Source organism: Arachis stenosperma, chromosome 6 (assembly GCF_014773155.1).
Source record: "Arachis stenosperma cultivar V10309 chromosome 6, arast.V10309.gnm1.PFL2, whole genome shotgun sequence".
Classification (NCBI taxonomy): domain Eukaryota; kingdom Viridiplantae; phylum Streptophyta; class Magnoliopsida; order Fabales; family Fabaceae; genus Arachis; species Arachis stenosperma.
Genome location: NC_080382.1, coordinates 90,414,034 through 90,431,368, shown reverse-complemented (window position 1 = coordinate 90,431,368; position 17,335 = coordinate 90,414,034). Strand labels below are relative to the sequence as shown.

The following is a 17,335-nucleotide window of genomic DNA, read 5'->3' as shown; positions in this document are numbered from 1 at the left end:
TGCCTCCAGATTTCTAATGGAGGATCTTATTTCACTCATGAAACTGAAAGTGGCTTTTGACAGATCAGAGACTAGATTGGCTAAATTAGAAGTGCTTTGTTCAGAATTCTCTGTCTGTTGCTGAGAAGATGATGGAAAAGGCTTGCTATTGCTCAGCCTATTGCGTCCACCATTGTTAAAGCCTTGTTGAGTCTTTTGTTGATCCTTCCATGAGAAATTTGGATGATTTCTCCATGATGAATTATAGGTGTTTCCATAAGGTTCACCCATGTAATTAACCTTTGCCATTGCAGGGTTCTCAGGATCATAAGCTTCTTCAGAAGCTGCCTCTTTAGTACTGTTGGATGCATTTTGCCATCCATTCAGACTTTGAGAGATCATGTTGACTTGCTGAGTCAACACTTTGTTCTGAGCCAATATGGTATTCAGAGCATCAATTTCAAGAACTCCCTTCCTCTGAGGTGTCCCATTATTCACGGAATTCCTCTCAGAAGTGTACATGAATTGGTTATTTGCAACCATGTCAATGAGTTCTTAAGCTTCTGTAGGTGTTTTCTTTAGGTGGATGGATCCACCTGCAGAATGGTCCAATGACATTTTCGAAAACTCAGATAGACCATAATAGAATATATCTAATATGGTCCATTCTGAAAACATGTCAGATGGACACCTTTTGGTCAACTGCTTGTATCTTTCCCAAGCTTCATAGAGGGATTCACCATCTTTTTGTTTGAAGGTCTGAACATCCACTCTAAGCTTGCTCAGCTTTTGAGGAGGAAAGAATTTATCCAAGAAGGCCGTGACCAGCTTATCCCAGGAGTCCAAGCTATCCTTAGGTTGTGAATCCAACCATATTCTAGCTCTATCTCTTACAGCAAAAGGGAAAAGCATGAGCCTGTAGACTTCAGGATCTAATCCATTCATCTTTACAGTCTCACAGATCTGCAAGAACTCAGTTAAAAACTGATAAGGATTTTCAGATGGAAGTCCATAGAACTTGCAGTTTTGTTGCATTAAGGAAACTAGCTGAGGTTTCAGCTCAAAATTGTTTGCTCCAATGGTAGGAATAGAGATGCTTCTTCCATCAAATTTGGATGTGGGTTTGGTAAAGTCACCAAGCATCCTTCTTGCATTATCATTATTGGGTTCAGCTGCCATCTCCTTCTCTTGTTCGAAAATTTCTGAAAGGTTACTTCTGGATTGTTGTAATTTAGCTTCTCTTAGTTTCCTCTTCAAAGTCCTTTCAGGTTCAGGATCAGCTTCAACAAGAGTGCTTTTGTCCTTGTTCCTGCTCATATGAAAGAGAAGAAAACAAGAAAAGAAAGAGGAATCCTCTATGTCACAGTATAGAGATTCCTTTATGTTTAGTACAAAAAGAAAGGGGAGAAGAGTGAAGAAGAGTGGGTTCAGATATTTAGATGAAGAGAGGTGAAGAGAAGTGTTAGTAAATAAATAATTAAATAGAATAAGAGAGAAGAGATAGAAAATTCGAAAATAATTTTAAAAAGGGGTTAGTAATTTTCGAAAATTAGAGATAAGATAAGATTAAAATTAAAATTTAAAACAAAAAAAGAATTTTTGAAAAAGAGATGAGATATTTTCGAAAATTAGAGAGGGAAAAGTAGTTAGGTGGTTTTGAAAAAGATAAGAAACAAACAAAAGTCAAATAGTTAGTTGAAAAAGATATTAAAATCAAATTTGAAAAGATAAGAAGATAAGAAGTTAGATAAGATATTTTGAAATCAAATTTTTGAAAAAGATAAAAAGATAAGATAAAAAAGATTTTAATTTTTAAATTTAAAATTACTTACTTCACTAACAAGAAACTACAAGATAAGATTCTAGAACTTAAAGATTGAACCTTTCTTAACAAGAAAGTAACAAACTTCAAATTTTTTGAATCAATCACATTATTTGTTAGTGAATTTTCGAAAATATAATATAAAGATAAGAAAAAGATTTTGAAAATATTTTGAAAAAGATTTTTAAAATTTTCGAAAAATAGAAAAAAATGAAAAAGATATAATTTTTTGAAAAAGATTTTGAAAAGATAAGATTTTTAAATTTTGAAAATTTTACTTGACTTGTAAGAAATATCTAATTTTAAAAATTTTTGACTAAGTCAACTCAAATTTTCGAAAATTATGAGAAAAATAAGGAAAAGATAATTTTTTTGATTTTTTTTTGAATTTTTAATTATGAGAGAAAAAAAATAAAAACGTCATTTTTGTGTTTTTCTCTTTTCTTTATGGATCAAAACAAAGAATGCATGCAAGAACACTATGAATGTCAAGATGAACACCAAGAACACTTTGAAGATTATGATGAACATCAAGAACATATTTTTGAAAAATTTTTGATGCAAAGAAAACATGCAAGACACCAAACTTAGAAATCTTTAATGCATAGACTCTAACAAACGAAAAATGCATATGAAAAACAACAAACAACACAAAACAAGAAAACATCAAGATCAAACAAGAAGACTTACCAAGAACAACTTGAAGATCATGAAGAACACTATGAATTTTCGAAAAATGCAAGAAAATTTTTAAAGCATGCAATTGACACCAAACTTAAAAATTGACTCAAGACTCAAACAAGCAACACAAAATATTTTTGATTTTTATGATTTTATAAATTTTTTTGGATTTTTATTAATTTTTTCGAAAATAAAGTTTGGAAAAACGAAAAAGAAAAGAAAAAATTTTGAAAAATTTTGAAAAGAAAATTACCTAATCTGAGCAACAAGATGAACCGTCAGTTGTCCGAACTCGAACAATCCCCGGCAACGGCGCCAAAAACTTGGTGGACAAAATTGTGATCCTCAAAGTTGGTCTCTTTGTACTTGTATGAAATTTAAATATTGGCTCTATCAAAAATACCCCAAAGAGATCATGGTATGATGAATTGGGATCTTAATAATCCCTGGTAATGGCACGTGTGATCACAACTCCGTTCAACTTAACCAGCAAGTGTACTGGGTCATCCAAGTAATACCTTACGTGAGTAAGGGTCGATCCCACAGAGATTGTTAGTATGAAGCAAGCTATGGTCACCTTGTAAATCCCAGTTAGGCAGATTAAATGGTTTATGATAAGTTCAAAAATTAATAATAAATAGAAAATAAAATAGGATAGAAATACTTATGTAAATCAATAGTGGGAATTTCAGATAGGCATATGGAGATGCTGTGCTCCTCTCGAATCTCTACTTTCTTATTACATTCATCCAATTCTTCTTACTCCTTTTCATGGCAAGCTGTATGTAGGGCATCACTGTTGTCAATGGCTACATCCCATCCTCTCAGTGAAAATGGTCCTATGCTCTGTCACAGCACGGCTAATCATCTGTCGGTTCTCAATCAGGTTGGAATAGAATCCGTTGATTCTTTTGTGTCTGTCACTAACGCCCAGTCTTCAGGAGTTTGAAGCTCGTCACAGTCATTCAATCCCAGAATCCTACTCGGAAAACCACAGACAAGGTTAGACTTTCCGGATTCCCATGAATGCCGCCATCTATCTAGATTATACCACGAAGATTCTGTTGGGGAATCTAAGAGATATGCGCCCGGCCTAAGGTAGAACGGAAGTGGTTGTCAGTCACGCGCGTTCATAGGTGAGAATGATGATGTGTGTCACGGATCATCACATTCATCAAGTTGAAGTGTAACGTATATCTTGGAATAAGAATAAGGAGAATTGAATAGAAAATAATAGTAATTGTATTGAAACTTGAGGTACAGCAGAGCTCCACACCCTTAATCTATGGTGTGTAGAAACTCCACCATTAAAAATACATAAGTGAAAGGTTCAGGCATGGCCGAATGGCCAGCCCCCAAAACGTGATCAAAAGACCGAATGGTCAAAAGATAACTAATACACTAGTAAAAAGTCTTATTTATACTAAACTAGCTACTAGGGTTTACAGAGGTAAGTAATTGATGCATAAATTCACTTCCGGGGCCCATTTGGTGTGTGTTTGGGCTGAGCTTGATCTATCCACGAGCTGAGGCTTCCTTTGGAGTTGAACACTGAGTTATAGCATGTTTCTGGCGTTCAACTCCGGGTCGTGACGTGTTTCTGGCGTTTGACTCCAGACAGCAGCATGTACTTGGCGTTGAGCGCCATTTTACGTCGTCAATTCCCGAATAAAGTATAGACTATTATATATTTCTGGAAAGCTCTGGATGTCTACTTTCCAACGCCGTTGAGAGCGCACCATTTGGAGTTCTGTAGCTCCAGAAAATCCATTTTGAGTACAGGGAGGTCAGATTCTAACAGCATCAGCAGTCCTTTTGTCATCCTTTTTCAGAGTTTTGCTCAGATCCCTCAATTTCAACCAGAAATTACCTGAAATCACAGAAAAACACACAAACTCATAGTAAAGTCCAGAAATATGAATTTAACATAAAAACTAATGAAAACATCCCTAAAAATAGCTTGAACTTACTAAAAACTATCTAAAAACAATGCCAAAAAGCATATAAATTATCCGCTCATCAAACACCCTACTGCATAGAATCTTATGCTTAAGTCATAAGACAGAGGTGGTGAGGTATTACGACCTCTAAAAGAAAAATTATATATATAATATAGTTTAAAAAAGGTTTTATAACTAGGAGCCTTTGAAGAAAAGGGTAAAACAAAATCATTAAATCGAAAAGTGCAACACTCACGAAGCGATAACGTAACGGAGCAAGGCAAGAGAAAGCTAACATGGATATAAACAAAATGGGTTCCAAAATACAAATAGAAAAGCTCATGACTCAACTCACAAAGATAAACCGGCCAGAGCACATGAGCATATATACATATATATATAAGAGAACCCAAAAGACGCCAAAAATACAAGGTTTACAGAACCTATTTCTCCAAAATAACCTCTAAGAGGAAGTTAATACATCATATACATAAGCAGTGGGGATACTAAGTATCTACATATATACATATATCCAAAATAAAGCCCCAAAAGACAAAGATCTTCGCTATTTGAAGCTTCCAGCATGCCTTAACGACGTGCCTCACATCTTGCATCTAAAAACCACAAAATATATATGGGGTGAGAACCAGAGGTTCTCAGCATGGTAACAGTACCCACATATCTAGCATATAATGTCCCAGAAAAAACGAAGGAAATCCTATACGATTTAATCTTATAAAAACATAACTAAACCAAAAGTAAATAAGGCAACTAACTAAGGATCTTCGTTCCATACTAATATTCCCTTTTCGCAACTCCTCCAAATCTCCAAACCACCACCGAAATTAATTATTATACACACAATTACTACACACATGGAAATCACAGGTAGAAAGCATTTACAACAGATAAGCAGGTAGCAAGTAGTTTATGCACTTAGTTAGGCATTCCAAACAAAGCACACCAAACAAACATATAGATGCATATGATGCATGCCAATCCTATAGCTGATGAGTCTCATATGTCGGTTATCTAGCCAACCCGACATGTCCAGCATCTAACCCGGGCACAGTCTCTTTATTGTGCCTTAATACAATTAGAGGAAATCCATGCCCTGTCACTGTTAGAGGTTATCTGTGCTATGTCACCAATAAAGGGTATCTGTGCCCGGTCACCGTTAGAGGGTACGGTGCCCTGTCACCCTTAAAATCAGAGGGAAAATACAAGCATACTCACATCCAACATTTTCCATTCATGATTCATTTACTACATTCATTCATTACTCTTTTATGCATCTCCGGCATACTTGCTACATTTTCACGCTTCCTCAATTAATTATAATCATTTAATCATCCATCATATTTTAGTAATACTTCTTTATTCATTTTCACTTACATTCATTCATTCGTTGATTCATTCAATTTTATTAAGGCTAAAATATCTCATACATATCCAAACAACTTCCTTATCCTAAATAATAACCAACTCAACTATTTCACATTCAATTCAACATAACATTCTCAATATATACATCATCATTGACATATCCAACAATTCAAGTTCAATATACATCATCATTATTATCATTATCATACAGGGTGGGCATGGTTTGGATTTTTAAAAATCCAAACTGGATCCACTTCAGAACCAGTTTTATGGTTCAGGAAACCAAACCAGAACTGGATTGAAGAGCAAAACCGATTCTAAACCGGTTTGAAAAAACAAAAACCCGTTCTAAACTGGTTTTAAAATTTAAATCCAATTTTTTTAAAATCCAAATCTAAAATCCGGTTTTTTTTATAAAATCCAGTTTTAAAACCAGATTTTTGGTAACCAAAAATCTAGTTTTAAAACCAGTTTTTGAAAATCCAGTTTTAAAACCAGTTTCTTCAACCAAAAATCCAATTTTAAAACTAGTTTTTAAAAATTTAATTTTTAAATTAGATATTTTAACAAAAAATCCACTTTTAAAACCAGTTTTAAGAAATTCAATTTTTAAACCATAATTTTTTTAAAAAGTAAAATTAATACTAAAGTCATTTTAAAGTGTATAGGTTCATTACAACTAGAATTTGGTTCTTTATAAATCTAATAACAATAGATAATCTATATAACATTTAATCATTCTCAAAACATCAAAAGAATACCACCAAAATATCTCTCTAACAAAATATCAAAAGATGCCAAGTTGCCAACAAAATCATCAAACAACCACATCCTTTGAGGAAAATATATCTGCAAATAACAAAATATACCTTTGTCATTTTAAAACAAATATTTGAATGAAAGTATTAAACCAAATGAGAATATTAAGCATACCTAGTCATCATCAAGATTATCAATTTATGCCGCCATAGAACAAGCACCATCATTAGAGGAAAATATATCTGCCAAGGGAATCAAATTAATTATCAAGTCTATATTCAACAACTTTTAATTGGTAACTAATACCTAAATTCTAAAATAGAAAGATAACAAAAACAAAAATAAAATAAAATGACAAGAAATATGAAATAAATTTTATACCTTGATCAACTTGTTGAAGAACTTCACCATCATCATCTAAAGCAGAGAAAAGATCTTCCTTAAGCCAATCTCCTGTGCAGACTAAGGCTTCTACCATTCTAGGTGTTAAGGAACTGCGGTATGGATCGAGGACTCTTCCTCCAGTACTAAATGCAGACTCCGAAGCTACCGTAGAAACAGGTATAGCCAATACCTCACGAGCCATATTTTTAAGAATTAGAAATCGGGTTGAGCTGACCTTCCACCACTTTAGTATATCGAACTTATGGGAGTATGGCTCGCATTCTTCTTGTAAATATCTATCAAGTTTAGATCTTGTATTTGTTCTGCGACCGGTTGCTTGCAGAAAAAAGCCCATGCCATGAAGATCGGTATTAATGTTGTTGGCTTGAACTTCTTGCGTATCAGCTTCACTTGCTTCCTCAGAACTTTGGTATTGCTGATAAAGTAACTTTATGCACTTGGACAACTTTGACTTCAATTCGCCTCCTTTTTCTTCTCCAAAGAAGTAATCCAAGAAATAATTGACATACTCAATCTTTTGCATTGGATTAAGTATGATAGCAATCAATAACAACATATTCACCGAATCAGTATTGCCCTAATACTTCTCATACTTAACCCTCAACCTTTCTGCCATTGACATAGTACTAAAATCAACAGAATCACAAGAATGACGAATAAATCGTCCAATTACAAATACTTCCTTCATATACATATCACTGGTAACATATAAGGTACCAGAAACACGTATAGTGGCATCACTGAACACTCGCAAAAATGGTACAATGGACTCAGCATACTCCCAGTCTAAATCAGAAGGAACACCTCTCCCTTTTCCTCCTTTCATCTCTCCTATATAGGTATTATCTTTCAAAGCAAGCAACTCAAATGCTTTGCGATGCTTCAAAGCTACCTCTAACATTTGATAGGTAGAATTCCACCTAGTCTCAACATCCATGCAAGGCAAGCCTTTATATTGGATTTTTTCTAGTTTAACACACTTTTGAAACCTACTAGCTCTAGATGGAGAAGATCTAACATACTTTACTGCACTACGAATCCTCAAGACTGATTCATCAATCTCTTTCAACCCCTCTTTTACAATTAAGTTTATAATATGTGCAAAACACCTCATATGAATAAATTCACCATTCAAAATAATGTTATTCCAAGAATTCAATTGCTGCTTCAGATATTTAATTGCAACATCGTTAGAGGAGGCATTATCAACTGTCACACTAAAGACCCGATTCAAATTCCAATTATTTAAACAAGATTCAATTGTTGCTCCTATAACCTCTCCTGAATAACTTGTCACTTGACAAAAATTAAGTATTTTTTTATGTAATTTCCAATCCAAATCAACAAAGTGTGCTGTCAAACTCATATAAGTAAAATTTTGAATTGAAGTCCAAGTGTCAGTGGTTAGACATACTCTACCACAATTTGCCGAAAGAAAATCTTGCAACTTCATCTTTTCTTCAGCATAAAGAGCTCCAATGTCACGTGCTAATGTAGTCTGTAACACCCTACCATACAGAGTCTTATGCTTAAGTCATAATTCAGAGATGGCGAGGTATTACGACCTCTAAAATAAAAATTTAGTACGTATAGTAGTATGAATGATTGATTATAACTAGGAGCCTTTGTAGAAAAAGGGGTAAACAAAAAAAACCGCAACTCAAAAGCGCAACACTCCGATCGTTAACGTAACGAACAAGGATAAACCAACGCGAGATTATATATATACAAAGGAGTGTCAAAAACAGGAATATCAAGACTCGAAATCCGGCTGCGAAGATAACCGGTCCGAGCATAGCAATATATACATATGATAAAATAAGGAAAACCCCAAAGGAAACCCAAAGGGACATAAATACAGAAACCTATTCTCCAAAATCTCCCATAAGAGGAGTCATCACAGTTTGTATTATTTAATGGAGATAAAAGTATCTAAGCAAAACATATAAACCGAAACATAGTCCCGAGAACAAAGGATCTTCGCAAATCTAGAAGTCTCCAGCATGCCTCAGCGGGAAACCTCACGTCCTGCATCTGAAAACCACAAAACCCGCATGGGTGAGAACCAGAGGTCCCCAGCATGGTAACAGCTTCCACATATATAATACATAATAATAGAGGAAAGCCAAAGGCAATCCTAGAACTTCCTACAGATAATTCAAAGCTTATAAACAAGCTAAACCATATAAGGACATCTGACTAAAGATTCTTCAGTCTAACTAATACTTCCCTTTCCAATTCCTTCAAACCTCCCAACCGCCGGCAGGAGTATAATGTAGCAAACACAGTTATATCAGACAAAGAATATACAAATAGGAGCAGTTAAGACATTTAGACAATTAACAAGTAATATGCAGTCAAATAGGCAATCTCAAACAATTCACATAGTATGCATATGATGAATGCCTGTCCCTAGTGGCTGATGATATCATCTTGTCGGTTATAGAGCCAACCCGACAAGTCCTGGTCTCTAACCATTGGACTGTCCCTCTGTCGCGCATCCCCAACTCGAGTTATACTCGTTATAAACTTGATCATAAACATGATCCATATCCATCACCCTCACTGGTGAATATTTCGGGGGCGAGCTCATCCGGGTCTTTCACAGTGCCCGGCCACACTTACGACATAGGGTCAACAGAGTCTCGAGCCTCCACCTGGTGCACGTGGTGGCTCGCCACTACTTCCTCCCAGGGATCTCGTGCCTCTGATAGTGGAAGTGCAAATCTCAATTATCAATAATTCAGCATAAACATGCATGAATTCTCATCCATGGATCAACATCCATATCAGCCATCCGGCTCACGGTTCAGTCCAGAACCAGCAAATATCCATATCATACACAGCCTTTCCGGCTCACGGTTAAATCCATAACCAGCCATCCGGCTCACGGTTAAATCCATAACCAGTCGTTTCATTAACAATTATAGCCTTTCGGCCCATGGCATAACAAGCACTTCCACCACCATCCTCCACATCTCACATAATCATCTTGATCCTCATTGATCATTCATTTTTCCCTTGCTTCACTCGCAAGTTACCTCATTCACTAGCCCCTTTTTAATAGCTAGGCATGTCATAATGATTTAAGACATAAATGGTGAGATCGGAGGCTTAGAAGTATGAGATTTGGCTTTTAAAACTCAAAAATCAACTTTGGGATGAAAACAGGGCCACGCGTACGCGCACTCCACGCGCACGCGTGGATGGCCTCAAAACTCATCGACGCGAAAGAGTCATGCACGCTAACGCGTGGATTAAAAATTTGCCAATCGACGCGCACGCGTCAACCATGCGTACGCGTGGGTGCTCTCGTGCCCCAGGCACAAAGCTGGCACAGTTCTGGCACAACTCTCTGGAAAATGGCTGGGCATTGGGTGCAGCACCATCGGCGCGCCCGCGCACACCACGCGCACGCGTGGATGGCGTTTTCTGGAAGATCGGCGCGTACGTGCCAAGTGCGCCCACGCGCAAGGGGTCATTCTGCTAAAAATTTTCTAAGTTAAAAGCTGCAGAATTCACAGATTTAAACCCCAATCTTCCAACGGACATAACTTCCTCATTTTAAATCATTTTTCACCCGTTCTTTGAACGGCATGGACATCCCGGATCCAATTTCATTTCTAAACAGATTTGGTACAAAACGGAGATCCGTAGTCCAAGTTATGTCCCGCCAAAGTGTGCCCAAAAACCATATTTTCATACAAAACCACAAAGTGCCATTTTCAAAACAAGCCATTTCCAACTCTTTTCAAAACCAATCAAAACATGCCAAGTTCATCCCGTTTCTTTGAAATCAATCAAAATATATCAAATTCAACATCAAGCCTCCTCAACTCACACATTGACACATTACCACAAATTACCAAAATCACTATCTCATCATTTTACCCCACTTCACCCAAGTGGCTCAAACTCAAACACATTGACATATCATATACTATTCCTCATGCCAATTCTCAACAACACCAATTCCAATAAATCATTATTGTACACAATCAACATCATACTCACCATCAACATGGTTCAACCCACAGTTCAACCATAACCAATCATCAAGCATATATCGCATCATGCATATTTCTCATACATCATACCACCAAGGCATCAATAATCATCATCACATATATGACCACATCATATATCTCAATCGTTCAACAACATCAACAATTCAATGCCTATCTTAGGGCCTCTAGCCTAAATATTTCCTACCACATTACATATTAGATACGGGAAACCGAAACCATACCTTAGCCGATTCTCCCAAGCTCCCTCGGAGCACTTCCAAACCACTTATCCACAAGCTCTCAAGGCCTCAACACCTCTAAGAACAGATTTTTCACCACCAAACCCTTTCCAAGCTTTTCAAAGTCACCAATCAAGCTCCAATATCCACACATACACAACCTAAGCCACAACCATCATACCCATACACAACATCTCAAAACCCAAACATCATAAAATCACAAATTACACTAGGGTTGAGAGTCTTACCACACCCAAGGTCCAAGGAGACAAGATTAACCTTCTCCTTCAAGAGAGTTGGGTCCTATAACATCAAAGAACCCAAAATCTCAACATTTTACCCATGAAACTCGAAAATAAGGGCTGAAATTTCGAACAGAAACACGTGGCTTACCTCAGATTAATTGTATGAATTTTGTAGAGCTCTTCGCGGTGAACGCGTGGCCACAAACGGAGCGGCAATCGGAGCTCTAGATCAAAAGTTATGGTGGTTTGAAGATCAAGTGAGAGATAGAGGTTTGAGAGAGTGTTCTTCCCCCATTTCCTCTCTTTTTCAGCGTGTTTGGTGTTGTGTGAGGAGAGAGAGTGCTGAAAACTAGGGTTTTGGTTTAGTTATGTTGGGCCAAGGGCCCACTTTGGGTCCGGTTGGCCCGGTTTGGCCCGTTCGGTCCAATCTTGGTCCGAATTCTATAAAATTGGTACCAAAATTCTCGTCTCAGTCTCCTCTATCACATTTAGCCATAAAAATCACATTTTAGGCTTTCTAGAATAAATTCTCATTTATGGGTTAATTAGCCGTTAATTAACTGGGTTTTACATTCTACCCACCTAATTGGGAATTTTGCCCACAAAATTCAAATGCAATTACCTGAGAATAAATGCGGATAATCCGTTCGCATCTCCGACTCAAGTTCCCAAGTGTGTTCCTCAACACCGCCTCGACTCCATGCCACTTTGACTAATAAAACCTCTTTTCCACGCAACCGTTTAATACTAGTATCATCAATTCTGACTGGAGCCACTGGAAGCGTCAAATCTTCCCTTAACTGAACCGACTCAGGTTCTAACACATGGCTAGCATCAGGAGTGTACTTCCGAAGCTGCGACACGTGAAACACGTCGTGCAGGTTCGAAAGATGAGGTGGTAGAGCCATCCGATACGCCACCGGTCCAATCCTCTCTAGGATCTGAAATGGACCAATGTATCGAGGATTCAACTTCTTTGCCTTAATCACCCTACCTACTCCTGTAGTCCGAGTAACCTTAAGGAAAACATGGTCTCCTTCCTCAAATTCTAAGGGCTTTCGCCTTTGATCGGCGTAACTCTTTTGACGACTCTGCGCCGTAAGCATCCTATCACGGATTTTCTTGACTTGTTCAGTAGTCTCAGCTATCATTTCTGGCCCCAACAAGCTTTTCTCTCCAGCTTCATACCAACATAGCGGAGATTGACATTTCCTCCCATACAAGGCCTCATACGGAGCCATTCCGATGCTCGCATGATAACTATTATTGTATGCAAACTCCACCAATGGCATATACCGATCCCAACTCGCCGGTTGGTCCAAAACACAAGCTCTCAACATATCTTCTAGTGTTTGGATCGTCCTCTCAGATTGACCATCTGTTTGAGGATGGTAAGCCGTGCTCAAGCTTAATCGGGTTCCAAAAGCCTTCTGAAATGCACCCCAAAACCTTGAAGTGAAACGAGGATCTCTATCAGAGATTATAGTAGCAGGTACACCATGAAGTCTCACAATCTCCTTTATGTATAACCGTGCTAGCTCCTCAAGGGTGTAAGTCATACGAATGGGCAAAAAGTGAGCTGACTTCGTCAGTCGGTCCACAATCACCCAAATAGCATCAAAACCAGCCCTAGTCCTTGGCAATCCTGACACAAAGTCCATTGCAATACTTTCCCACTTCCATTGTGGAATCTCTAAAGGTTGCAACATACCGGCAGGCTTTTGATGTTCAATCTTTACCATTTGACAAGTTAAGCACTTTGAAACATATTCCGCCACATCATTCTTCATACCCGGCCACCAAAACATCGCCTTTAAATCATGGTACATCTTAGTACTTCCCGGGTGAATGGAGAATCCGCTTTTGTGTGCCTCCTTTAAGATATCATGCCTCAAGGTGCCAACATCCAGCACAATTATCCTACCCTTGAATCTCCATAACCCATCTTTTTCTTCCGACACTCTCCACTGTTTTCCTTGCTCATTGGCCGGTAACACTTTCCATAACGCTTCATCATTTTGATGAGCCTTTAGGAGTTCAGACTTAAAGTCACTTGAGATTTCTAATCGGCTCAAACATAAAGTTCCGGATACTTCTCGAGCACCAATTTTAAGACTCTCGAATCCCTTGAGCAACTTCTCCTCTTGAAGCATCATCCAAGCCGCATATAATGACTTCCGACTCAACGCATCCACCACTACGTTTGCCTTTCCCGGATGGTAATGCAACTCAAAGTCGTAGTCCTTCAACAATTCCATCCACCTTCTCTGCCTCATATTAAGCACTTTCTGATCAAAGAGATACTTCAAGCTCTTATGATCAGAGAAAACTTGGAACTTAACCCCATAGAGATAATGCCTCCACACCTTCAAGGCAAACACAACCGCAGCGAGTTCCAAATCGTGCGTAGGGTAACTAACTTCATGAGGTCTCAACTGTCGTGAGGCATACGCCACCACATTATGGTGCTGCATCAGCACGCACCCTAGACCCTTCAATGAGGCATCACAATACACCTCAAATGGCTCATTCGGCTCGGGTAACACTAACACAGGTGCAGTAGTCAACTTTTTTTTCAATGTCTGAAAGCTCTCCTCGCACTCAGGAGTCCAAACAAACGGAGTGTCTTTGCGGGTTAACTTTGTCATTGGCAAAGCTATCTGTGAAAAGCCCTTGATAAACCTTCGGTAATAGCCAGCTAAACCCAGAAAACTCCTTATCTCTGTTACGGTGGTTGGTTGTTTCCAATCCATCACAGCCTCCACCTTAGTTGGATCTACTGCTATTCCCTTCTTACTCACTACATGGCCCAAAAACTTCACCTCACTCATCCAAAATTCACACTTAGACAGTTTTGCATAGAGTTTCTTCTCCTTTAGAATCTGCAACACGGTCCTCAAGTGTTCCGCATGCTCTTCTTCAGTCTTGGAATAAATTAGTATGTCATCAATGAAGACAACAACGAATTTATCCAGAAACGGACGGAAAACTCTATTCATGTAATCCATGAATACCGCAGGAGCGTTCGTCAACCCAAAGGACATCACAGTGTACTCATAATGACCATAACGAGTTCTGAAAGCGGTCTTAGGGATATCCTCACCCCTCACCCTTATCTGGTGATAACCGAATCGCAAATCAATCTTGGAGAAAACTCCAGCTCCTTGTAACTGATCCATGAGATCATCAATTCTTGGCAGTGGGTACTTATTCTTTATTGTAACCTTGTTCAACTGCCTGTAATCCACACAGAGCCGCATACTCCCATCTTTCTTCTTCACTAGTAGCACTGGAGCGCCCCACGGAGAGACACTTGGCCGTATAAAATTCTTTCCCAACAAATCCTCTAACTGAGACTTTAGCTCGTTCATCTCTAACGGTGACATCCTATAAGGAGCACTTGAGATTGGTCCCGCCCCGGGCGCCAATTCAATAGCAAACTCAACCTCTCGGTTAGGTGGAAACTCATCAATATCATCGGGAAACACTTCCGGAAACTCACACACAACCGGAATCTGCTCAAACCTTTGATCATCACCTGAAACGCCCGCGGTTAACAACATGACACCCTGACATTCGATTCTAGAACAGTTCACCATCATCGAGTTCAAGTAATAATTATTCACCACGACCGGCCCTTCTGTATCTTCTGGCATAAAGTACACCGACTTTGTAGAACAATCAAGCAGGACATGGTTCTTAGATAACCAATCCAATCCCAAGATAAGATCAAGACCGATCATCGGCAAGCAGACTAAATTATGAACAAAATCACGCTGCTTGAACCTAAAGGAAACTCCCGGGCATCCTAGCCTAGTTACCGTGGCTTCATGGGTAGCATTGTACACTCTTAGATCATAACCTAAGGTTACAATCTTCAAGCCTAACCCATGGGCTTTCTCAAATGCAATGAATGAATGTGATGCTCCCGAATCAAATAAAGCATTTAAAGTTTGACCAGCCATTTCACAGTTACCTCGAATAAGTGTCTCGGATCCCTCAGCTCCTACAGCTGAAGTGGTGAACACCCGACCAGTCTGTTGTGCCTTCCCAGCACCTTGTTTCTGCCTCTCCGGACAACTTGCGGCTTTATGCCCCGCCTTTCCACAATTGTAGCACAAACCCCATCCGGCCTTGCATGGTACTCCCGAATGGTGACTTCCACACCTAGCACAAGCTTGTTCATTCTGAGGTTGCTTCCCAAACTTCTTTCCTTGGGAGTTGTTGTTGTTGGGCCTCCTAAATGAGCTTCCCCTCTTGAAAGACGGACCTCTAGGTGCAAAGCTCTTCCCTCGGTTCTGCGGGAATGACCCTTTGTGACTCCCTTTCTCAGTGGTTGCCCTTTTCACACACTCTTCAGCAACCCTACACTTGTTCACTAATTTGGAGAAAGTCCTAATCTCCATTGGCCCTACTGAACTGAAGATATCACTCCGGAGTCCTCCTTCATACTTAACACACTTCCATTCCTCATATTCCACCGGAGTCCCTTGGCACATACGAGAGAACCTGAACAGCTCCTCAAACTTGTCAGTATACTCTGATATGGACATAGTACCCTGCTTCAGCTGTAACAATTCAAGTTCCTTAGCCGTCCTAGCAGAAGTCGGAAAGTACTTCTTATAGAACTCTTCTTGAAAGATATTCCAGGTGATATAGTCATCACCCTGCTGCAGAAGATGTCGGATGCCTTGCCACCAATGCGACGCTTCACCTGTGAGCATATAGGTGGCAAACTCGACACGCTGTCCTTCAGGTACCACTTGTGCTTGCAGTGCTCGCTCTATAGCCTGAAACCATGTATCAACCTCAGTCGGGCTAGTAGTTCCCTTGAACTTAGGCGGATTAACCTTCAAAAAGTTTGCCAAGGTCATCGGACCCTGAACTCCACCTCCATCATTACCATGGTTGTTCATCTGTTGACTAAGAGCCTCAGCAGTGGCTTGCATAGCAGCAGCCATGTTCTCCAACGCAGCCATAAAGTCCACCGGGTCATAAGGATTATTCTCCGGTGCACGAGCATTCGTACAACCTCTCGCACTACCTCTACCGCGTCCACGAGGCGCCATCTGGTTCCTATACACACCCAACAATCGATATTAAGTTGATCAGTCTCAATATCGGAAGTCTAGTGCTTCAAAGTCCCAAATGCATGCTCATGAACGTTTATGCCAATTATATCAAGCAGATATACTAATAGCACATAACACACACACAGAGAATGCACAGAAGCATAGTCAGTCCATTCCTCAGGCTCTACAGGAACGAACTGCTCTGATACCATAATGTAACACCCTACCATACAGAGTCTTATGCTTAAGTCATAATTCAGAGATGGCGAGGTATTACGACCTCTAAAATAAAAATTTAGTACGTATAGTAGTATGAATGATTGATTATAACTAGGAGCCTTTGTAGAAAAAGGGGTAAACAAAAAAAACCGCAACTCAAAAGCGCAACACTCCGATCGTTAACGTAACGAACAAGGATAAACCAACGCGAGATTATATATATACAAAGGAGTGTCAAAAACAGGAATATCAAGACTCGAAATCCGGCTGCGAAGATAACCGGTCCGAGCATAGCAATATATACATATGATAAAATAAGGAAAACCCCAAAGGAAACCCAAAGGGACATAAATACAGAAACCTATTCTCCAAAATCTCCCATAAGAGGAGTCATCACAGTTTGTATTATTTAATGGAGATAAAAGTATCTAAGCAAAACATATAAACCGAAACATAGTCCCGAGCACAAAGGATCTTCGCAAATCTAGAAGTCTCCAGCATGCCTCAGCGGAAAACCTCACGTCCTGCATCTGAAAACCACAAAACCCGCATGGGTGAGAACCAGAGGTCCCCAGCATGGT

At 39.1% G+C, this 17,335-nt stretch overlaps 1 non-coding gene across 1 annotated transcript; it reads left to right on the top strand.

Moving 5' to 3' along the window:
• The first annotated feature begins 655 nt into the window (after positions 1–655).
• On the top strand, positions 656–759 carry LOC130937822 (small nucleolar RNA R71). The gene has a single exon (XR_009069018.1). It is a non-coding gene; the product is annotated as a small nucleolar RNA R71 (small nucleolar RNA).
• Positions 760–17,335: the final 16,576 nt, after the last annotated feature.